Here is a 24,737-nt window from a genome sequence, read left to right on the forward strand (position 1 = left end):
ACATGCTGACTCTGCTTGATTTTATCATGATTTTCTAAATGTCCTGCTATGCCTTCCTTAATAATAGGTCCCAATGACAGATTTTAGGCTAACTGGCCTCTCTATTCCTGCTTTTTGTCTCCCTCCTTTCTTGAAAAGAGATGTTACATTTGCAGTTTTCCTATCTGCTTGACCCTTCCAGGATCTAGGGAATTTTGGAAGATTACAACCAATGCATCCACTAACTCTGCAGCCACTTCTTTTAAGACCATGGGATGTAGACCATCAGGTCAAGAAAATCTGTCAGCCTTTAGTCCCATTTAGTTTTTCTAGTACCTTTTCTCTAATGTTTCATGTTCATCCCTTCCTTTTGCCCTTTGATTTTCTACTATTCCTCTTGTGATGCTTTTAGTGACTTTAATTTGCATATAGATTGGGCAAATCAAATTAGTAACAATACCATAGAGGAGGAATTCCTGGAGTGCATACGGGATGGTTTTCTGGACCAATACGTTGAGGAACCAACTAGAGAACAGGCCATCCTAGACTGGATATTGTATAATGAGAAAGGAATAATTGGCAGTCTAGTTGTGCGAGGCCCCTTGGGGATGAGCGACCATAATATGATAGAATTCTTCATCAAATGAGATTAGGGTCCTGAATCTTAATAAAGGGAACTACGATGGTATGAGGCGCGAGTGGCTATGATGGATTGGGAAACGTTACTTAAAGAGATGATGGTGCATAGGCAATGGCAAACATTCAAAGAGCGCATGGGTGAACTGCAGCAATTGTTTATTCCTGCTGGCGCAAAAGTAAAATAGGAAAGGTGGCCAAACCATGGCTTACCAGGGAAATTAGAGATAATATTAGATCTAAGGAAGAGGCATACAAATTGGCCAGTAAAAACAACAGACCTGAGGATTGGGAGTACTTTAGAATTCAGCAAAGGAGGACCAAGGGATTGATTAAGAAGGGGAAAATAAAGCATGAGGGTAAGCTTGCAGGGAACATAAAAACTGACTGTAAAAGTTTCTATAGGTATGTGAAGAGAAAAAGATTGGTGAAGACAAGTGTAGGTCCCTTACAGTCAGAAACAGCGGAATTTATAATGAGGAACAAAGAAATGGCTGACCAACTAAATATGTACTTTGGTTCTGCCTTCACAAAGGAGGACACACATAACATACCAGAAATGTTGGGGATCACAGGGTTTAGTGAGAGGGAGGAACTGAAAGAAATCAGCATTATTAGGGAAATGATGTTGGAGAAATTGATGGGATTGAAGGCCGATAAATCCCCAGGGCCTGATAATCCACATCCCAGTGTACTCAAGGAAGTGGCCCTAGAAATAGTGGATGCATTGGTGGTCATCTTCCGAGATTCTATAGACTCTGGAACAGTTCCTACAGATTGGAGGGTAGCTAATGTAACCCCACTATTTAGAAAGGGAGGTAGAGAGAAAACAGGGAATTATAGATCAGTTAGCCTGATGTCGTAATGAGGAAAATTCTAGAGTCCATTATAAAAGATTTAATAGCTGAGCACTTGGAAAACAGTGGCAGAATCAGACAGAGACAGCATGGTTTTATGAAAGGGAAATCATGCTTGACAAATCTACTGGAATTTTTTGAGAATGTAACCAGTAGAGTTGATGAGAGGGAGCCAGTGGATGTGGTTTATTTGGACTTTCAGAAGGCTTTTGACAAAATCCCACAAGAGATTGGCGTGTAAAATTAAAGGGCATGGGATTGGGGGTAGTGTATTGAGATGGTTAGAAAACTGGTTGGCAGACAGGAACAAAGAGTAGGAATAAACGAGTCTTTTTCCGAATGGCAGGCAGTGACTAGTGGGGTACCGCAGGGATCGGTGCTGGGACCCCAGCTATTCACAATATTTATTAATGATTTAGATGAGGGAACTAAATGTAATATCTCCAAATTTGCAGATGACACAAAGCTGGGCGGGAGGGTGAGCTGTGAGGAGGATGTAGAGTTGCTTCCAGTGTGATTTGGACAAGCTGAGTGAGTGTGCAAATGCATGGCAGATGCAGTATAATGTGGATAAATGTGAGGTTATCCACTTTGGTAGCAAAAACAGGAAGGCAGATTATTATCTGAATGGCTATAAATTGAGAGAGGGGAATGTGCAACGAGACCTGGGTGTCCTTGTACACCAGTCGCTGAAGGTAAGCATGCAGGTGCAGCAGGTGGTAAAGAAGGCAGATGGTATTTTGGCCTTCATAGCAAGAGGATTCGAGTACAGGAGCAGGGATGTCTTGCTGCAATTATACAGGGCTTTGGTGAGACCACACCTGGAATATTGTGTGCAATTTTGGTCTCCTTATCTGGGGATGGATGTTCTTGCTATAGAGGGAGTGCAGCGAAGGTTTACCAGACTGATTCCTGGGATGGCGAGGCTGACATATGGGGAGAGATTGAGTCGGTTAGGATTATATTCGCTGGAGTTCAGAAGAATGAAGGGGGATCTCATAGAATCGTATAAAATTCTAACAGGCCTAGATAGGGTAGAAGTGGGAAGGATGTTCCCGATGGTGGGGGAGTCCAGAACCAGGGGTCACAGTCTGAGGATACAGGGTAGACCATTTAGGACTGAGATGAGGAGAAATATCTTCACCCAGAGAGTGGCGAGTTTGTGGAATTCGCTACCACAGAAAGTTGTTGAGGCCAAAACATTGCATGTTTTCAAGAAGGAGTTAGATCTAGCTCTTGGGGTGAAAGGGATCAAAGAATAAGGGGAGAAAGCGGGAGCAGGCTATTGAGTTGGATGATCAGCCATGATAATGAATGGTGGAGCAGGCTCGAAGGGCCGAATGGCCTACTCCTCCTATTTTCTATGTTTCTATGTTTTAGTGCCTTCTACTGTGACGGCAGATACAAAATCACTTGTTCAAAGTCTCTGCTGTTTACTTGTTTTCCATAATTAATCTCCAGTCTCATCCTTGAAGGGACCAACATTTACTTCAGCTACTCTCTTTATATTCTTGTCAAAGCTTGTTTTATATTTCTTTCTAGTTTACACTCTAATTTCTTCCTCTTGATAATTTTGTTTTGGCATCCTTTGCTGGTTTATAAAATCTTCCCAAACTTCTGGCCTCCCAGTAATCTTCACAGCATTTTACAGCTTTTATTTCATTTAATATCATCCTTAGCTTCCTTCTGGAGGTCTTGCGGCACAGTGGTAGTCTCCCTACCACTGAGCTAGATGCTCCAGGTTTGAGTCCCACTGTAGGACTTGGTGGGATGGATGGTGCATTCATAATGTGGCCAAACAGGTTGGTTATCAACCTGTAATTCCTCCAATATGCCAATGGCAGGCAGTAAGAGCAGGAGAGTCTCCTGGTCAGCCATGCTTGATGTGGATTGGAGCCCCTCAAGCTATAGCTGGCTACCTGTTTCAGAGGAAAAAAGACTAGCCATGGAAAAAGTATGTGTATTGTCTGCCTCAGGAAAAGTCTAAGTGACTTCCTTAGTTAGCCACGGATGATTTATCTTTCTTGTAGAGTCTTTGATATCCCCTTAAATGTCTGCCACTGCTTATCTACTGTTTTAGCTTTTAACCTATTTTCCCAGTCTGTTTTAGTCAACTCTGTCTTCATTCCTTTGTAGTTGCCTTTATTTAAATTAGTGAAAAATAGCCAGAATCAACATTGCAAAAATAGATTATTTTGAACATTTTATACCTCGTCAGTGGCTCAAGCAAATATCAAGTTTTGTTGACAATCATGTTCAGAAAAGGGAACTTGTTTTCTCTTGTTAGTTGCCTTGCACAAATCTGACTGATTAGAATTCTGTTGTTTATAGTTAATGATTTTTCTGTACTTTTAAGATTGTCACACAAATACCGCGCCTAGCCTGCTGCATAAAGTAATTGATTTAGGATTCATTTGTGAAAAACATTCAATGTTTCATCTTTCAGGAATGCAAATGCCAATTAAATTTGAAGCTAATTATCATTTAAATAACTGAGAAACAGCATATATACACTAAAATAAATTGTTTTGATGTTTATCATGGAATTTCTTGCTCTACAATAACAGGCATTTATGGTCCCATGAAAGGTTTTCTGTTAATTAGGTTCTTTTTTTTGCAAAAGAAGAGAAATGAAATTGGGAGAATTTTGAATAATTAGGCCATAATTAAACTTTTCAAACAATGAGGTATATTTTCTAGTTGGTGTGTTTTCATGCCTAAAATGATAGAAGCTAAATGACTTGTCCAAACGCAGCAAGACCTGGACAATAACCAGGCTTGGGCTGACATGTGGCAAGCAACATTTGTGCCACACAAGTGCCTGGCGATGATCATCTCTAACAAGAGAGAGAATCTAACCATTGCCCCTTGATGTTCAATGGCATTACCATTGCTGAATATCACACTATCAACATGCTGGGGGTTATCATTGACCAGAAACTGAACTGGACTAGCCATATAAATACTGTGACTAAAAGAGCAGGTCAGAGGCTAGGAATCCTGTGGTGGGTAACTCACCTCCTGTCTCCCCAAAGTCTGTCCACCATCTATAAGGCACAGGTCAGGAGTGTGATAGAATACTCCCCACTTGCCTGGATGAGTGCAGCTCCAACGACAGTCAAGAAGCTTGACACTAGCCAGGACAAAGCAGCCTGCTTGATTGGCACCCATCCACAAACATTCACTCCCTCCAACTCTGACACACAGTGGCAACAGAGTGAACCATCTACAAGATGCACTGCAGGAACTCACCAAGGCTCCTTAGACAGCACCTTTCAAACCCACGACTGCTACCATCTAGAAGGACAAGGGCAGCAGACACATGGGAAGCTCACCAACTGAAAGTTCCCCTCCCAGCCATTCACCATCCTGACTTGGAAATATATCACTGTTCCTTCACTGTCGCTGGGTCAAAATTCTGGAACTCCCTCCCTAACAGCACTGTGGACTGCAGTGGTTCAAGAAGGCAGCTCACCACCACCTTCTCAATGGCAATTAGGAATGGGCAATAAATGCTGGCCTAGCCAGCGACGCCTACATCCCATAAATGAATAGAAAAAAGTGTGATATGATCTTAGTTGTTTACTGCTCACAGAAATTAATAATGGCTGTATTAAGATTTCTGAAGGCTTTACCTCATTCAATCTGTTATGTGGAAGAAAAGATAAACCATTTTCTTTTTTATATACTATATCAGGCCTTCAAGATAACTGTGGTTCAATACTGGTAAATATTTTGGAGTCTTGGAGAGTCCCTCTCTTTGAAAAAGTGCAATAGGGCAAACACTTCAACCTGGACAGACAGGTGGAGCTTAGCTTTAATGTCTGAAAAGCTGTTTTTCTAACATTTTAACACGTCCTCAGTTTTGGACCAAAATGCTAGTTTGAAATAATGTGCTGAAGTCCCGATCGATTGCCAGTGCTGCCCTCCTGACCCCGACTGTTACCTTTCCCAATATTTGCTGCCCATACTAACCCTTCCTTCCATTTTGAGCACACATTCATTTCTTAGCTACGATGTAAGAATACTTCTAAAAGTGATGCTTATTTTTGTAATTAACAACTCAAAAATAGCTTTGTTTGGCATATCATTTTGTATTAATATGCTGTTGACTAGTGTGTTCACACAAAACACCACTATGCTGTGGAGGTAGACTTTGGCCCCAGATTTTGTAGTCAAAATAACGATGATCAGTGCCACAGTTATTAAGGAGTAAATCGGACAGAAACTTCCAGTGCCTGCACATGGATGTCAGGAAGTTGCTATCTGACTTGACCTGCTGTTCCATAACGTTTGCTACAGCGGTACTTCATTGAGAAACTTAGTATTTAGTTAAGTGAAGGGTGTGAGGATGTGGTATTTACCTACTAAATAGGCCAGGAAAAGATGGGGCTTGATATTCAGGTGCAGCAAGTTTTTAATGCTATGCTAAGTCTTAATCACAACCAAACCACCTCTTTGGCATGAAAATTCACCTTTACAAAAGTGAAGTCTCATTCTTTCAGATTTTAGTTACTTTTGGGGATCCACAAAAAATGATTTTTTTTTTTAACTTTGCTTCTTTTACTTCAATCCTCTCTCTGTTTCTCTCTCACTTACTCACTCACCTTTTTGTACATAATTTTACATTAATTAAAACATTCTAACTTACTTCCTGGCTCTGTGTAACTCAGTAAGGATCCTTCAACCTGATTGAAGAGACACACTATTCCCTAGTCTGTTCACACTGGCTCTGTATCACCTGTAGAGGGTGATGTGCTGTATCAGGTTTCAGATAAGTTGGTGCACAATAGCCCACTAAAAATTTCTGGGCAGCTTTAAGTAGAATGGGTGGTGAACGCTGTTCATTCATCGCTGACCACAAACACTGGGCCCATACGTGGAGTTCTGAGTCTCAACAAATCTTGAAGATGCAAGGTGCCTACAATAGAGGGTGGCTGATTTAAGTTTTATGGCAGACTGAGTGTGAATATTGCTTGCAGAGTTTGAGTTTGTGAGTTAGTAAAAGGTAGTTTGAATTTGGAAGGGTCACACAAGGTCTTGTCACTCTGAGCAGTTAATAAGATCGAGGCCCAGGAAGGGCAATTATGAACCATCTTTCTGCTTTACTGGATCCAGTAGGTTGAAGAGGAGCCTGCCCTGATTATTTTCACTGCTCACGGAAGGAATAGTGTTTACTAAAGATGAAATATGTATGCAAGAATTATAATTGCAACTAAAAGCTTCTGAGTAGTTGATGAAAATAAAACAATTATAAAATTCCAAATACTCCAGACTGAATCCAGTCACTAAGAGAAAAATCTTATTATAGTCAAAACTTTACTGCATGAGATTTGACCTTCAGATGGACAAACTTTTTCTTACACTTTTGTTTCCTGTGTTTTGGATATAGCTATAAAGACGTTTTTTTTTTGCCAGTTTACTGTTTCTAAAGACTAAACTCTAATTCTAAAGACCACTGTAATGGCTTTGGAGCAGTATGAAATTACTGCAAACTTGGGACAGATTAACACCAAGCCTGGGATTGAGCTGCATTTTTAATCCAAATAATTTATTGATTTTAAATAATCATCTAGTGCATTTTTATATCTTTTAAAAATAGCTTGTGCCAGACTCCTAGATTAGTACAATAGGTAAAATTCTGATTGGTGAAGTTCCATGTCATGCATACAGAAGATTGCGTTTGACTCCTGTCTATGAGTGACCTGATGCACTAAAGAGGGGATAAAAAATCAGTTCATCACTGTCCACTGACTCCTGGTGAAAAATGTGCATACGGAAATATAGAAACGTTTGTAGGCCATACAGTCTCTTGAGCTTGTTCTGCTATTCAATTAGATCATAATTTTTGACTTTCCCAGTTTTTCTTTTTGTTCCTAAAGTCAACCTGCATTACCACGAAAGCACTGGTAATTGTGAGGTTTTCATGTTACTCCTTTGTTTGGGCAGCAGGATAGTTTTCTGAACTTCTGGAATCATTCAATGATTTCAGTGAAGGGTGGAGTGACTATGAGTAACTGTTAATTGGAAAAATTAAGCCCTCATTATACTGGAGCTTGGAGATTATAAATCCCAAATATTGCTCAATTGTTTTTATATTGTCTGGATAACATTCAGCATTTCTATCTTGTTAGATCAGGTAGGAGCTAGAATAGTGGTATTCTTTATGTGAGGCTGACAGTACAACAAATGGTCATAGAATGAGGTTAGGAATGGAACACTGGACCTGTTTCTAGTGGAGTGATGCGCATACTTGGAATGTCTGAAACCTGCTAACAGGCTGCTTCTGTCTCTTTGAAGCAACTGCAATTGCAGTTGGTAACGTGTCATACAGTTCACTTTGTAACCACTGCAGTATAAATGATTAACTTGTTAAATTCCATTTTTAACCAAATTTCCTGAGGGAATCTTAAGCACATGTTGAGAGACCAATATGTTATTGCAGGATGGAATGCTGTTTTTTTTTAACCCAAGTGTGAAATAATATTGTATCAATTAGAACTAAAACACAGTATAATCACGAGTACACACTAATATATGTTATTCAGTCTTCATGAATACAAGTTGTAATATCCTAAAGTGCAAAGAACATCTCATGTGCTCTTTTCATTGTAGAGAGGTGGATACTGGGGCGGGGAATGGAGGAAGACAGAGGGACAATTGGAGAGAGAATATGTTTTTCGGAGACATTTATGGTCGGGAGAGAGGTAGCAAGATAGAAGAGTCTTGGAAGAGCATTCCATAGGCCAGGGATACATTAGCCGAAATGATGTCGAAATGATGGGGTGAACATCAAACAGTATCATAGAATAGCACAGAAGGAGACCATCTGGCTCATTGAGTCTGCATTAGTTCTTTCGAAGAGTAATTAAATTACTCCTACAACTGTGCTCTTTCCCCATATCCTGGTAATTTTTTCTTCTTTAAATGTTTATCCAATTCCCTTTTGAACACTACTATTGAATTTGTATACACCAGATGGTGCATTCCAAATCTTAACCATTCATTAGATTTAAAGAAAAAAGCTTTTCCTCATGTTGCTCTCTGGTTTTTTTGCCAACCACCTTAAATCTGTGCCCTCTGATGATCGACCTTCCAGCCATTGGAAACAGTTTTTCTTTGTTTACTCTTAAAATGGTTTATGATTTGAACACCTGTTAAACCTGCTCTTAAGCTGCCTTTGCTGTAAAGGGAAAAAACAGTTTCCTCCGTCTACCCATGTAACTGTAATCCCTTACCCTGGATAATTTATATCATACTCTTCACAACCTCAGGAGGTCCAAAGCACTTGACAGCAAATTTTAAGTCCTTTTGATGTGTAGTCACTGTTGCAAAGTAAGAAACACAACAGCTGACTTAGGTGCAGTAAGATCTCAGAAACAGCCAAAAGGCCAGACAATCTGGTTTTAATGATGCTCATTCTTTAAAGAGTGCCAGGGCAGCTTTTATGTCCATCTAAGTGGGCAAATGAGGCCTCAGCCGAAGACCTAATTCAGACGGTGGCACTCACGTCAATGCAGCCCTAATCTAGCAGTGCACTAGAACACTAGGAGCATTGAGTCAGAAGGATTAAGCTATTGGCTAGAATGTTTGGCTGAAGAATATTGCCCAGATAGGATGGAGTGAGTCTGTGGAAGAATTTAAAAACCACAATGATAATTTCAACCTTGATTCACTGAATCATAGAGCCAATGCAGTTGAGTAAGGGTGGATGTGATGCAGGAGAGAACTTGGGTTGCAGAGGCCTGGATTTTATGGAGTTTACGTTGATTAGAACAGGGGAGGAGATTCATGAAAAGGCACACATTCAACAATCTAATCTTCTTTACTCTATGCCAATTTGCTTATGACTCAGGTAGCAATCCAGAGATTATTACTTTTATGGTTCTGCTTTTTAGTCCCTAGCTCTCCATATTCCCTCAGCAGGATCCCTTTTTTAGTCCCACCTATTATCATTAGTACCCTCATGGACCATAACAACTGGATTCTTCCCTCACAATCCAAGTTCCTCTCCAGCCCTGAGAAAATGTCCTTAACCCTGGCACTGAGCAGGAACATAGCCTTCGGGACTCACTCTCTTGACTGCAGAGAACAGTAGCTCTCTTCGCTGCAGAGAACAGTATCTATGACCTTGACTGTACTGCCCTGTGTTAGAACTAGATTCCTTTTTACTCCCCTCAATTGAATGGTCTCCTGCACCATGCTCATCCTCCCTGTAGTCCCTGCTCCTGTCCACACAAGTTGGGAGAATCTCAAACCTGTTGGACAATTCCAAGGGCTGAGGCTCTTTCATTGCTACCTTCTTGATCCCCATAGCTGCCTCACTCATAGTCACACTCTCCTGCCCCTAACCCACATCAAGCAGATAAAGAAACTTTGGTTTACATAAGGTGGGTGCAAGAAGGGAAAATGCCTGGTGTTTCATGTAGTGCTCAAGTTCATTAGTAAAATCAGGCTTCTCACCCCATTTATCTTAAATTGAAAAATGTGGTACCGAGTCAATAAATAAGATAGCTGTCACTTAAAACTTGTAATGCACAGTAATATTTAAATTGTTCTTGCATTATTTCTTTATATAATGGAGCAGCTATTAACCATGCTCCAATTATCCCCCAGAATATCCACATAACAAAACCTTACATATTATATCATTGCTTCAGAACACAGCCTGCTAATACCAACCGACTTTTTAAAATATTCATTCATGGGATGTGGGTGTCACTGGCCAGCTTTAATTTTCCATTCCTAATTGCCCTTGAGAAGGTGGTCATGAGCTGCCTTCTTGAACCGCTGCAGTCCATGTGGTGTAGGTATACCCATAGTGCTGTTAGGGAGGGAGTTCCAGGATTTTGACCCAGCGACAGTGAAGGATCAGCGATGTATTTCCTAGTCAGGATGGTGAGTGGCTTGGAGGGGAACTTCCAGCTGGTGGTGTTCCCATGTGTCTGCTGCCCTTGTCCTTCTAGATGGTAGCAGTTGTGGGGTTGGAAGGTGCTATCTAAGGAGCTTTGAGTTCCTGCAGTGCATCTTGTAGATGGTAAACACTGCTGCCACTGTGCATCAGTGGTGGAGGGAGTGAATGTTTTTTATGGATGGAATGCCAATCAAGTGGGCTGCTTTGTCCTGGATGCTGCCAAGCTTCTTGAGTGTTGTTGGAGCTGCAGTCATCCAGCCAAGTGCAGGGTATTCCATCACACTCCTGACTTGTGCCTTGCAGATTGTGGACAGGCTTTGGGGAATCAGGAGGCGAGTTACTCTCCACAAGACTCATAGCCTCTGACCTGCTCTTGTAGCCATAGTATTTATATGGCTAGTCCAGTTCAGTTCCTGGTCAACAGTAACCCCCAGAATGCCATTGAACATTAAGGGGCAATGGTTAAATTCTCTCTTTTTGGAGATGGCCATTACCTGGCAGTTGTGTGGCACAAATGTTACTTCCCATTTGTCAGCCCAGTCTGGATGTTATTCAGGTCTTTCTGCATTTGGATATGGACTGCTTCAGTTTCTGAGGAGGTGCGAATGGTGCTGAGCATTGTGCAATCATCAGCGAACATCGCCACTTCTGACCTTATGATGGAAGGAAGGTCATTGATGAAGCAGCTGAAGATGGCTGGGCCTAGGACACTACACTGAGGAACTCCTGCAGTGATGTCCTGGAACTGAGATGATTGACATCCAACAACCACAATCAGTTTTGGTAGAACTTCTTGAAGCCTCACTTGGTCAAATGCTGCCTTGTGTCAAAGGCAGTCATTCTCACCTCACCTCTGGAATTCAGCTCTTTAGCTCATGCTTTAGTCCAAGCCTGGAATGAGCTCAGGAGCTGAGTGACCCTGGCTGAACACAATCTGGGCATCAGTGAGCAGGTTATTGCTAAGCAAGTGCCGCTTGATGGCACTGTTGATGACCCCTTCCATCACTTTACTGATGATTGAGAGTAGACTGATGGGGTGGTGGTTGTATTTGTCCTGCTTTCTGTGCACAGGATGTACCTGGCAATTTTCCACATTGCTGGGTAGATGCCAGTGTTGTAGCTGTACTGGAACAGATTGTTCAGGGGCACGGCAATTTCTGGAGCACAAGTCTTCAGTACAATTGCCAGAGAATTGTCAGGGCTCATAGTCTTTGCATTATCCAGTACCTTCAGCAGTTTCTTGATATCGCGTGGAGTGAATCGAATTGGCTGCAGACTGGCTTCTGTAATGCTGGGAACCTCTGGAAGAGGCCGAGATGGATCATCCTCTCGGCACTCCTGGCCGAAGATTGTTGCGAATGCTTCAGCCTTATGTTTTGCACTGATGCGCTGGGCTCCACCATCATTGAGGGTGGGGATATTTATGGAGCCGCCTCCTTCAGTGAGCTGTTGTCCACCACTATTCACGACCAAATGTGGCAGGACTGCAGAGCTTAGATCTGATCCGTTGGTTGTGGAATCACTTAGCTCTATCTGACATTTGCTGCTTATGCTGTTTGGCATGCAAATAGTCCTGTGTTGTTGCTTCACTAGGTTGACACCTTTTTAGATATGCCTGATGCTGCTCCTGGCATACCCTCCTGCACTCTTCTTTGAACCAGGGTTGATCCCTGGCTTGGTGGTAATGGTAGATTGGGGGATATGCTGGGCCATGAGGTTCCAGATTATGTTTGAGTCAAATTCTGCTGCTGCTGATGGCCCAGAGCGCCTCATGGATCCACAGTCTTGAGTTGCTAAATCTGTTTGAAGTCTAGCCCATTTAATACGGTGGTAGTGCCACACAACACAATGAAGGGTATGCTCAATGTGAAGGCGGGACTTCATCTCCACAACGATTGTACGGTGGTCACTCGTACTGATACTGTCATGACAGATGTATCTGCGGCAGGCAGGTTGGTGAGGAGGAGGTCAAGTATGTTTTTCCCTCTTGTTGGTTCCTTTACCACCTGCCGCAGACCTAGTTTAGCAGGAACGTCCTTTAGGGCTCGGCCAGTAGTGGTGCTGCAAGCCAGACTTGGTGATGGACATTGAAGTCCCCCACCCAGAGTGCAATCTGCACCCTTGCCACCCTCAGTGCTTCCTCCAAGTGGTGTTCAACGTGCAGGAACACTGATTCGTCAGCTGAGGGAGGGCGGTACATGGTAATCAATAGGAGGTTTCCTTGCCCATGTTTGACCTAATGCCATGAGACTTCATGGGGTCCAGAGTCAATGTTGAGGACTCCCAGGGCAATTCCCTCCTGACTGTATACCACTGTGCCACCACCTCTGCTGGGTCTGTCCTGCCGGACATACCCAGGGATGGTGATATTGGTGTCTGGGACATTATCTCTAAGGTATGATTCCGTGAGTATGACTATGTCAGGCTGTTGCTTGACTAGTTTGTGAAACAGCTTTCCCAATTTTGGCACAAGCCCCCAGATGTTAATAAGGAGGACTTTACAGGGTCGATCGGTCTGAGGTTTGCCATTGTCATTTCTGGTGCCTAGGTTGATGCCGCATAATCTGCCTGGTTTCATTCCTTATTGACTTGTTTTTAGTGGTTTGATAGAACTTGAGTGGCTTGCTGGGCCATTTCAGAGGGCAATTAAGAGTCAACCACATTGCTGTGGGTTTGGAGTCTCCAGACCAGGTAAGGATGGCAGATTTCCCTTCCTAAAGGACATTAATGAACCAGATGGGTTTTTACGATGATTGGCATGGTTTCATGGTCATCACTAGACTTTTAATTCCAGATATTTTATTGAATCCATCTGCCGTGGTAGGATTTGAACCCAGGTCACCAGACCATTACCCTGAGATCCTGGATACTACTCTACTATCTAATATGGGCTAATATCATAACTGAGAGGTCAAATTCAATTAATGTTAAAGGTATTGTACTTCATTCCTAGTTATTACATTATTGTACTGTATGTATAAGATTTGCAAATTTGGGAACTATTAATTGCCTGCCAATCTCTATTGTTCACTGGTAATAATGTAAATCCAAATCAAACTTTGAATTCTTTACCTCAGAATTTGGGATACATGGCTTTGCAGAGCCCTGTTGCCCTCTGGAAGGCCAAAAGGAACCAGTTCCCACGCTGCTGATCCTGAATATAGCAGGATAACAGCTAAAGTCTGTTATTTGGCAGGATGTATGCTTGTGGAATGATGCAAATATCTTGTAATATTGGTAATAATTTTTGGATTAGAGAAACATATTAAGGGCTCTAATATCAAAGATGGGAATTGCCTATTGCATCTACTCCAAGAACAGGATAAAGCGATCATTAAATGGAAGTTTTAATTATGGATGTTTCTGAAAGCAGCCAGTTGACAGCTTCAGGTGTTTCCAGTTGAAATCAACCTGCCTAAAATAGGGATTATATTTAAACCTATGTCTGAGGTATTGCATTATACAGTAAGGAAAAGTGATGAAGAGGGTAAGTTGTTTCTTAGTAAGTAATTGCATATCTGTTGTATATATTTATTGTTCTGTCGTGTTGTTCGCAGTTAAGATTTACAAGAAGCTGTTAGCCCAAGTAGTGGTATGTGGGACATTGCTTTACCAGCACTGTGGGCAATCTTGAGATTTAGCTGCAATGCAAAGGAGGTCCTGGGGCCTGTAGCACTAAGAGAGTCTCCTCGCTGTTGAGAATTCCTGGAACCACTGGGAGGAAAATCTCAGGATTTGAGAGCATTGAACAGAGGGACCAAGGAGTACTGGAAGGAGGTCCAAGGATTTGTATATATTGAGGGAAGAAACCTGGGGAACATGCATCCTGGAGTCCAGGAAAGCTACTGGAACTTTGGGGGGGTTGAGGGGCACCGGAGGTGCTTGTACATTATAGTAATAATGCTAATTATGAATTAATTCTTATTATGCTGTCAATCATTCTCCAAGTAAAATTGCTTTGAAAGTTTTTAGCCTGTTACTTATCAGCTCTGTCCAAACTGCACGCACTATTCATTTATTTGGATTTCCTGGTGGACCTATTTACATCTTTCATGTATGAGTTAAATTAACTAGCTTCACAGAATTACAGAATTGTTATGGTGTAGAAGGAGGCCATTCAGCCCATCACGTCTGCACTGGCCCTCTGAGCATTTTAACTCAGTGCCAATCTTCTGCCTTTTCCCCGTAATCCTGAACATTGTTGCTATTTAAATAATCATCCAATGCCCTCTTGAATGCCTCAGTTGAGCTAACTACACCATTCTTCCAGGCAGTGCATTTCGAACCCTAACTACTCGCTGTGTGAAAAAGTTTTTTCTCACCTCGCATTTGCTTCTTTTGCAAAGCAGTTTAAAACTCTGCCTTCTGGTTCTTGATCCATTTCCGAGCAGGAACAGTTTCTCCCTGTCTACTCTGTCCAGGCCCCTCATAATTTTGAAAACTTCTATCAAGTCTCCTCTCAGCCTTCTCTCCAAGGAAAATGGTCCCAACTTCTCCAATCTTTCCTCATAACAGAAGTGTCTCATCCCTGGAACCATTCTCATAATCCTCTTCTGCACTCTCTCCAATGTGTTCACATACTTCCTATAGTGTGGTGCCAAGAACTGTGCACAACACTCCAGCTGAGGCCTAACCAGTGTCTTATATACGTTCATCATAACCTCCCTGCTCTTGTACTCTATGCCCCTATTAATAAAGTCTAGAATACTGTATGCTTTAGAAACAGCTCTCTCTACCTGTCCTGCCACCTTTAATGACTTATGTACATGTACACCCAGGTCTCTCTGCTCCTGCACACCTTTTAGAATAGTACCCTTTATTTTATACTGTCTCTCCATGTTCTTTGTACCAACTGTATCACCTCCCACTTCTCCGCATTGAACTTCATCTGCCACCTATCTGCCCACCGGACCAATGTGTCAATGTCCTTTTGAAGTTCTACACTGTCCTCCTTGCAGTTTACAATTCTCCCAAGCTTTGTGTTGTCAGCAAACTTTGAAATTGCAGAAGAGGTTTACAAGAATGGTTCCAGGGATTAGATACTTCTGTTATGAGGAAAGATTGGAGAAGTTGGGACCATTTTCCTTGGAGTGGAGAAGGCTGAGAGGAGACTTGATAGAAGTTTTCAAAATCATGAGGGGCCTGGACAGAGTAGACAGGGAGAAACTGTTCCCGCTCGGAAATGGATCAAGAACCAGAAGGCACAGTTTTAAATTGCTTTGCAAAAGAAGCAAATGCGAGGTGAGAAAAATCTTTTAGGGGTTGAAATGCATTGCCTGGAAGTATGGTGGAGGCAGGTTCAATTGAGGCATTCAAGAGGGCATTGGATGATTATTTAAATAGCAACAATGTGCAGGATTACGGGGAAAAGGCAGAAGATTGGCACTGAGTTAAAATGCTCAGAGAGCCGGTGCAGACATGATGGGCCGAATGGCCTCCTTCTATGCTATAACGATTCTGTGAAACTAATTAATTTAACTCATACATGAAAGATGTAAATTGGTACACCAGGGAATCCAAATAAATGAATATTATGTGCACACCGAGATCTAGATCACTTATGTATATCAGGAAAAGCAAGGGTCCCAATACCAACCCTTGGGGAACACCTGAAAAATACCCATTAATCATTAATCTCTGTTTCCTATTCCTCAGCCAGTTTTGTATCCATGTTGCTACTGCCCCTTTTATTCCATGACCTATAACTTTTCTCAAGTCTGTTGTGTGGCACTGTATTGAACACGTTTTGGAAGTCCATATACACCACATCAACGGACTTGCCCTCATCAACCATCTCTGTTACCGCTTCAAAAAAACTCCGAGTTAGTTAGACACGATTTCCTTTAACAAATTCATGTTGACTCTTCTGAATCAATCCACATTTTTGTATGTGGCTATTAATTCTATCCTTTCTTAATAGTTGTAACTGTAGTATGATTGGAATAATACTGATGATAGGATTGGTTATGCGTTCATACCTGTAGTTCCCTGATACCTCCAGTTTTGTTGACTGTAGAGGCTGGATACTTGCCTTCAGAGACTGAGGGAAATTAACCAGAATGTGTCTAACAGCACTCACTCAAATCTTGAACAGCGGCATTCATGGAGCCGGGGGAATGGAGTAATTGTCAACACTCCCAGCTACAAGCATTGTCCTGCTATGGGTAAACCGATGATTGGGAAGGGATGATTGGGAAAAACATAAAAATGTTTTTAAAAATTGCATTAAAGATATTTTGGAAGTTTGTTTTATTTCAACTGAGATTTGTTATATTTTTGGAACGTTAAGCACATTTGTCAGGAATGTAATAAAGTTGTTTTTGTCTTGACACAGTGTACTGAAGCATGCAACCTTTGGAACTACACAGTATTTCGCAGTTGTTTCAGTCTATGTGTAAGTAAATTTTCTGCTTATAAGCAAACTATAGAGCTGATTTGCTGAGTCGCAAAATTTGCAAATGAACAGGTCTTTGTGCATACAAACAGAATTCTGCCCTAATTTTACAAACCTTTTATTAAGAACTGGGCATGTTTTAGAATTTATCACTGATATCACTATGAATGAAGTCACTTTCAAAATATAAAAAACGTGTAAATCAATCTTTTTATACACATGTTATAACTATGGCTTACCTTCCCTGACCCCTAGCAATGTATTTTTTTGTTCTCCTTACTTGATATTTTGTGTCTCATGTGTTCCCCTCCCAGAATTTTCTAACAATACATCCATTCTCTGGTTAAACAGATATGATTAAGACTGTTCAGAGCTCAGTTAGTACAACTTTCTCAGTACTTACTCAGCAACATGTTGAAACTATCTGGATAATTTGATTTTTTTCTTCATTCTGCTTTTGCGAGGACGCACCTGGCATCTCTAGTTCCTCTTCAATAAATGAAACAAAGGTGGAAATTGTAGGGACAGGTCATTGTCCCAGCACTATATAGTGTAGTTCCATTGTGTTGCCATAAAATATGCTACATAGATTGTCTTGTGTGCGTAAGTGGTTTGGTACCAATCTGAAATGCTAATAATTTAGCTGGAAGGTATTGCAAGTATTGTCTTTCAAATCTAGGCATTCAAATTTACAGATCACATTCAAACTTGTATTGAAGGGGCTGATATGTATGTACTGCACTACAGTGTGCATATCTACAGTAAATATTCACACATGGCAATACATTATAAACAAGTGACATAATCTGTACTAATTTACTGTGAAATAATACTTTAACTTGTAGTTGTACAGCCTTTTGGCTCATATTCAAAATGTGTTTAACCTTCAGTCTAAACACATCCAAGTGGCAAGGCAGCTGGAACCTACTAGACATACTGCTGCCAGTAAGTTGGATACCAGTAATGTTACATCATAATGGGCATATCAGAGGGCTTTCTTTTTACTTGTATGATTTATAGGCTTAAAGTGAGTTTTATGACTTTCTCACATAAAGATTGCTAGTAGAGTGTCACTAAAGTTAAAGAAATGGGAGGAAGGAAATCCTTTGGCTCTTTTAAAGTAAGAAGCATGACATGGAGACGTGTTCAAGGTATTTTTTTTGCATTAATTGTGAAATTAGGTAAGAAGGTATTGATCATTCATTAAATAACATATTGTGTTGCTTCAGCGTAATGCTTTGCTGTCTTGCATATAGTACTTCATAGTTTTGTTCAATTTTATATTTTTGTTTAAATTTAGCTTTGCTAAATACATATTTTATTACTCTCCAGATAGCTGGTGCTTGAACAGCTGTGCTTGGCATCCTTCCCATTTTTTAAGCCTAAACAGTGCAGTACAATGAGATGCTGTTGCTGCAAAGTCTCAGGGCCAGTAAATTGTTCCTCCTTATCATTCATACCTTCCAATAGTGACTATATAATGAAAGTATTTCATTGGCTGTAAAGCACTTTAGGATGTCCTGAGGTCATGAAAGGTACTATATAAATACAAGTCAAAGAATCATCTTGCCAAATCAATTGACTCTTGATGACTGGCATGTGCACTGCTTTTCAAGAAAGGTCTACCATTGACTGTTTGCAGATCTTGTTTCTTTCTCCAATGAATATGGTGCCAGCTCCCTGAAACACTACATACTCTAGGTATTTTGGTAGAGCAGCTTCTTTAAAATTTGTTCTCCTTTATTGACTCTTTGGGTGGTTGGAAAAACCCCAGTGTTGGAAGGTCAAAGGATCAATGGTTATAAGAGTCCCTGTCCTCACTGACCTATGTAATTTCAATGCTCTTCTGACTGAACTCCATCTTTTGTCCTCCCAGAACCTTGAGCTTATCCAAAACTCTGGCTATAACAAAGTTGGCACCAAGCCTTGTTCATGCATTAACCCTGTGCCTGCTGAGTTACATTGACCCCCAGTCCAGCAATGCCTCAGATTTGGCATTCCCATTCTTGTTTTCAAATCTGCCCATGACCTTACTTTTCCCTATCCTTGAAACTTACTCCAGCCTTAAATTCTTCCAAGAACTCTGAGTTCCTCCAATTCTGGCCTTTTATGCATCCCTGACTTATATTAGCAATGCCTTCAGCTCCCTCAGTCCTAAATTCTGTAATTTCTCTGTAAAACTTTGCTCTGCCACATTTCTCTCCTTTTAAGACACTCCTTAAAATCTACCTCTTTGACCGAGCTCTTGGTTACTTGTCTTAATGGATTTTTTTTGGCGCTGTTTCAATTTTGTTTTCTGATAATGCTCCAGTGAACTGCCTTAGGATATTTTGCAACATTAAAGGCAACATATAAATACAAGTTACTGTTGTTATTGGCTCTATCCCTCAATTTAAAATTGTATTTAAATCCTGCAGCAGCCTTGCTACCTTCCATCTCAAAACTATCCATCCCTATGCTTCCCCCACCAAACCCTATTTCAATTACTGTGGTCTTTTGTGCATCTCCCCTGTTGCTCATTATTGGTGACTGTACCTTCAGCTGTTAGACACCATTCTCTAAAGTTCCATCCTTAACTCCACCAGCTGTCCAGCTTCCTCTCCTTTTTGTAAAATCCTCCTCACAACTTAGAGATTTGAAGCCATTTAAAGTACAGAAGGAGGCCATTCAGCCCATCGAGTCTATGCCAGCTCTCCGTGGAGCATTCCAGTAAGCCCCACTCCCTTACTTGTAGCCCTGAAGGTTTATTTCCTTCAAATGCTCTCCCAATTTCCTTTTGAATGATCGATTGTTTGCACTTTCACCACCTTCATTGGCAGCAAGTTCAGGTCATTACCGCTCATGTAAAAAGTTCTTCCTCACATGCACCCTCCATCTCTTGCCCAAAACCTTAAATCTGTGTCCCCTTAGTCCTTGTACTAGCAGCTAATAGGAATAATTTTTACTTGTCTATTTTATCCAAACCTGTCATAATCTTGTACACTTCTATTAATCTCCCCTCAATATCCTTTGTTCTAAGGAGAACCACCCCAGCTCTTCCAACCTAATGCTTTAACTAAAGTCCTCCCCAACCTATTCTACTAAATCCCTTCTGGATCCACTCAAGGTTCCTTGCACCCTTCCTGAAGTGTGGTGACCAAAGTTGGATGCAATACCCTACTTGAGGCCTAACCAGAGCTTTCTAAAGGTTCAGCATAACTTCCCTGCTTTTGTACTCAATACCTCTATTTATGAAGCCCAAGATCCCACGTGCTTTGCTAGTTACGGTGTGTGCCCTGCCACCTTCAAAGATCAATGCATGTGAATCCACTGGTCCCTCCTGTTTCTGAACACTTTTTGAATTGTGCCATGAAGTCTATATTGCCTCTCCTTATCCCTTCCACCAAGATGCATCATCCCACACTTCTCTATTAAATTCTATCTGCCACTTTTCGCAAGCTTATCTTTGTCCTATTTCAGGAAATTCGTGTCATCCTCACTGTTTGCCACCCCTCCTCCAAATTTTGTATCAGCAGCAAATTTTGAAATTTTGCTCTGTAATCCAAAATCCATGTCATTAATATATAGCAAGAAAAAAGCAGTGCTCCTATCACTGATTCTGATGGGAAACAACTCTGATTTCTATCCTCCAGAATGAAAAATAACTATTTACTACGACTTAGTGTTTTCTGACCTTAAACCAATGTTTATCCAATTTGACACACATTCCATGACCCTCAATTCTGTTAACTAGCCTTTTATGAGGTACTTTGCTGAACGCTTTCTTAAAATCCGTACAGACAAATCCCTTCATCAACCTTTAATGTTACTTCATCCAAAAATTCAATTAGATTAGTCAAACACAATCTGCCTTTTACAAATCTGTACTGGATTACTTAATTAACTCAAACCTCTTCAAGTGCTTGTTGATACTTTTTTTCCCTGATTATTGTTTCTGAAACCTTACCCACTTTTGATGTTAAACGAACTGACCTGTAGTTGCTAGGACAGTTGTCACATCCTTTCTTGAATAAGGGTGTCACGTTTGCCACTCTATTTCTCTGGCGCCTCCCTGGTATCTAGGGAAGATTGGAAGATTATGGCAAATCCTACTACTATCGCCGCTCCCGTTTCCTTTAGGAGCCTGGTACTTAACTACCTGAAGCATGGCCAGCCTTTCCAGTATCACCTCCCTCTTGATTTTCACACTGTTCATTGCCCCTATCATCTCCACTTCTACTGGTATTTTGTTAGAATTCCCTTCCTTTGTAAACACTGATGTTCGTTTAGTATTCCAGCCTGGTTCTGCACCTCTAAGCATATATCACCACCTTTATCCCTAATAGGACCCATGCCACCTCTTTTTGCTCGCTTATTATTTACATGCTGGTAGAGATTTTTGGGTTAGCTTTTATGCTGACTGCCATTCTATTCTCCTATGACACCTTTGCCAGAATAAACTGATGGTGAAGTAATTGACTGGATTGCATTTGTCGTGCTTTTAATGCACAGGACATCCCTAAGCAATTTTACACATTGTTTGTGCTGTGTTTCCATTTCTCACTGCTAAACACCAAACTCACCAACCATTCAAATGGGATTGATAAATTCAAATGTGGGTTCTTTATTCATGAAGGTTAAGTAGCAAGTGTACAAACTTGGAGAACTCTTGCTAACATGTCTTACTTGGGTGACTATACACTACAGGTTACATATCATGTGGTACCTTACATTATTTCCTATCTGGTGATGTACAAAGATCATAGCCACATCTGTACAGTGAGTAATTAGGGTTTGGAATGCACTGCCTGGAAGTGTGGTGGAGGCAGGTTTAATTGAGGCATTCAAGAGGGCATTGGGTGATTATTTAAATAGAAACAATGTGCAGGATTATGGAGAAAAGGCAGGAGATTGGCACTAAGTTAAAATGCTCAGACAGCCAGTGCAGACAAGATAGGCCGATGGCTGCCCCCTACACCGTAACAATTCTGTGACTTAAAGGCGTACCACAACAGTTGGGTAGATACCAGTATTGCGGAGAGTTCTGGAGTGCAAGTCTTCAGTACTACCGTTGGGACGTTGTCAGGGCCCATAGCTTTTTGATGTATCCAGTGCCTTCAGCTGTTTCTTAATATCACATCACGTGAATCAATTTGGCTGAAGACTGACATCTGTGATGGGGATCTCAGGAGGAGGCTAAGATGGATCATATACTTGACACTTCTGGTGAAAGATAGTTGCAAATGTTTAGCCATGAGTTTTGCACTGGTGTACTGGGCTCTGTCATCACTGAAGATGGGAATGTTTGTGGTGCCTACCCCTCTGGTTAGTTGCTTAATTGACCACCACCATTCATGACTGGATGTGGCAGGACTGAAAAACTTTAATCTGATCTATTGGTTGAGATGCAGCTTAAGTGTCTATAGCATGCTCCTTCTGTTTAATGTGCATGTAGTCCTGTGTTGCAATTTCACCAGGTTGGCAGCTTATTTTTAGGTTTGTCTGGTGCTGCTTCTGGCATGCTCCCCTTCACTCCTCATTGAACTATGGTTGGTCCCCTTGCTTGATGGTAATGTAGAGCGAAGGATATGCTGGGTCATGGCGTTACAGAATTCTGCTGCTGCTGATGACTCAGTGTTTTATTTGAACTGCTAGATCTGTTATGAATTTATTCCATTTATCACGATTGTAGTGCCATAAAACATGATGGTGTTCAGTGTGAAAAGGGGATTTTGTCTCCGCAGGGACTGTGCAGTGGTCATTCCTACCAATACTGTCATGGTCAGATGCATTCATGACAAGTAAATCAGTGAGGGTGAGGTCAGGTATTTTCCGTTGCTTCTCTGACAACCTCCCACAGGTCTTTACTGGCAGACATGTCCTTCAGGATTCGGCCAGTTTAGTCGGCAGTGTTACCACTGAGCTATGTTTGATGATGGACATTGAAGTCCATCACTTCTGTACCCTAGCTACCCTTAATGCTTCTTCCAAGTGCTGTTCAACATGGAGGAGTACTGATTCATTAGCTGAGGGGCGTGGTAAGTGGTCATCAGCAACTCCTTGCCCATGTTTGACCTGATGCCACGAGACTTCATTGGGTCCGGAGTCGATGTTGAGAGCTCCCAGGGCTACTCCCTACTGTATACCACAGTCTGTTGGGTCCACCCTGCCAGTGGCACAGGACATAGCTAGGGATGGTGATGGAGGAGCCTGGGACATTGGCTGGAAGCTATGATTCAGTGAGTATGAATATGTCAGGTTTGACTAGCCTGTGGGAGAGGTCTCAAGTCCAAAGATGTTAGTGTGGAGGACTTTGCAGGGTCAGTTAGGAAGGGTGTGCCTTTATCGTATACAGTGCCTAGTTCAATGGCAGATAGTCTTTCCAATTTTATTCTTATTAGACTTTTCTGTAGTGGTTTGATTCAATTGAGTGACTTGCTAGAGAGCAGATAAGAGACAACCGTATTGTGGTGGGTCTGGAGTTACAGGTAGGCCAGACTTCCTTCCCTAAAGGACATTAGTGAACCAGCTGTGTTGTTTCATGATCATCATTACAGAGGCTAACATTTTTAATTACAGGATTTATTAATTAATTGAATTTGGCTTAAATTATTTGAATTTAATTAGTCTACATATTTGATATTAGAGAAACATAACATTCACAGGCCAGCAACATTATAGTTAGGTAGGTATCATTTGAGGTTCTTTGTGGTTTGTAACTGTTTCATTTACAGAATGTCTTCAGTAAAGTTTCTCAACAATTTCAAGTAACAAGATGAGCACACATATACCATTATTACTTCAGCTGGCAAATTATTTTGTGTTCTTGCCAGTCTCCTTGGAGACCAGTTTTGTTTTCTTGAAGTCTTTGCTGAGTATTAGCTAACACTGGGCAAAAAAATATGCATCTATCTAGAATGTGTTTATTGAATTGCTTCCATTGTAAAGTGTATTTATATATACTTTTTTAAAAATTGGCTTACGTCAAGTTTTACATGTGATCAACATGCATGGATCTTCTCAAGTCAGTCATTTGGAAGCATTATCACTCAAAGGGCATATTTCTTTTTTCATCAAAACTGAATAGTGATTACAATTTTTTTTTTAAAAAGGCAAGTGTATTCAGTAGTTTCAGTTTCGTGTGAAAGGTAGAATAGAAGTTCAGGTGTTTTTGTTCAAGTTTGTAGTGGGCTTGGAGAAATAAAACAACACACAGCATTACAAATTCAGTTCCATGCTTTTGTTCTTTTATTCATAAATTCTTGCATGCTGTCTGTAGCTAATTGATGCAAAAGTATAAATTCCTTTCCTTATTTTCCAGGATTCAACATTCAATCAGACATGTGAGGTAAGGAACATCAAAAATCTGTAACCTGCATTAGTAATGAGCAAAAAATGGTTTATTTATGTCAAGCTCTAGATTTGCATTTTGTTCTCTCTCTCGGCAGTTCATATTTGTGGATATCCAAAGTGTAGAAATTAAACCCAACCTTTATATGGCTCTTATTTTTGCAGCTTAAAATTTCCTACACTGCTTCCATAATCAATAAGAATTTTTTTTTTATTCGTTCATGGGATGTGGGCATCTCTGGATAGGCCCGCGCATTTATTGCCTATTCCTAATTGCTCTTGTTCAGAGGACATTTAAAAGTCAACCACATTGCTGTGGGTCTGGAGTCACATGTAGGCCAGACCAGGTAGGGACGGCAGATTCCTTCCCTAAAGGACATTAGTGAACCAGATGGGTTTTTGCAACAATCGATAATGGTTTCATGGTCATCATCAGACTTTTAATTCCAGAATTTTTTATTGAATTCAAATTTCACCATCTGCCGCGGTGGGATTCGAACCTGGGTCCCTAGAGCATTACCCTGGGTCTCTGGAATACTAGTCCAGTGAAAATACCACTTTTGCCATCGCCTCCCCAATTCATCGATTGCCATTATAAATTTCAAAAACCTTAGTATGTAAATCCTTC

At 41.1% G+C, this 24,737-nt stretch overlaps 1 long non-coding RNA gene across 1 annotated transcript in view; it reads left to right on the forward strand.

Annotated features, from left to right (window-relative positions):
* LOC144691731 (uncharacterized) overlaps positions 1–24,737 on the forward strand; it is a 46,334-nt gene that overhangs the window by 13,842 nt on the left and 7,755 nt on the right. The window contains exons 3-4 of the long non-coding RNA XR_013579200.1: positions 16,721–16,780; positions 24,081–24,107. This is a non-coding gene — a long non-coding RNA (uncharacterized LOC144691731). The remainder of the gene's footprint in view (positions 1–16,720; positions 16,781–24,080; positions 24,108–24,737) is intronic.

This window comes from Cetorhinus maximus, chromosome 16 (genome assembly GCF_964194155.1).
Source record: "Cetorhinus maximus chromosome 16, sCetMax3.hap1.1, whole genome shotgun sequence".
NCBI lineage: Eukaryota > Metazoa > Chordata > Chondrichthyes > Lamniformes > Cetorhinidae > Cetorhinus > Cetorhinus maximus.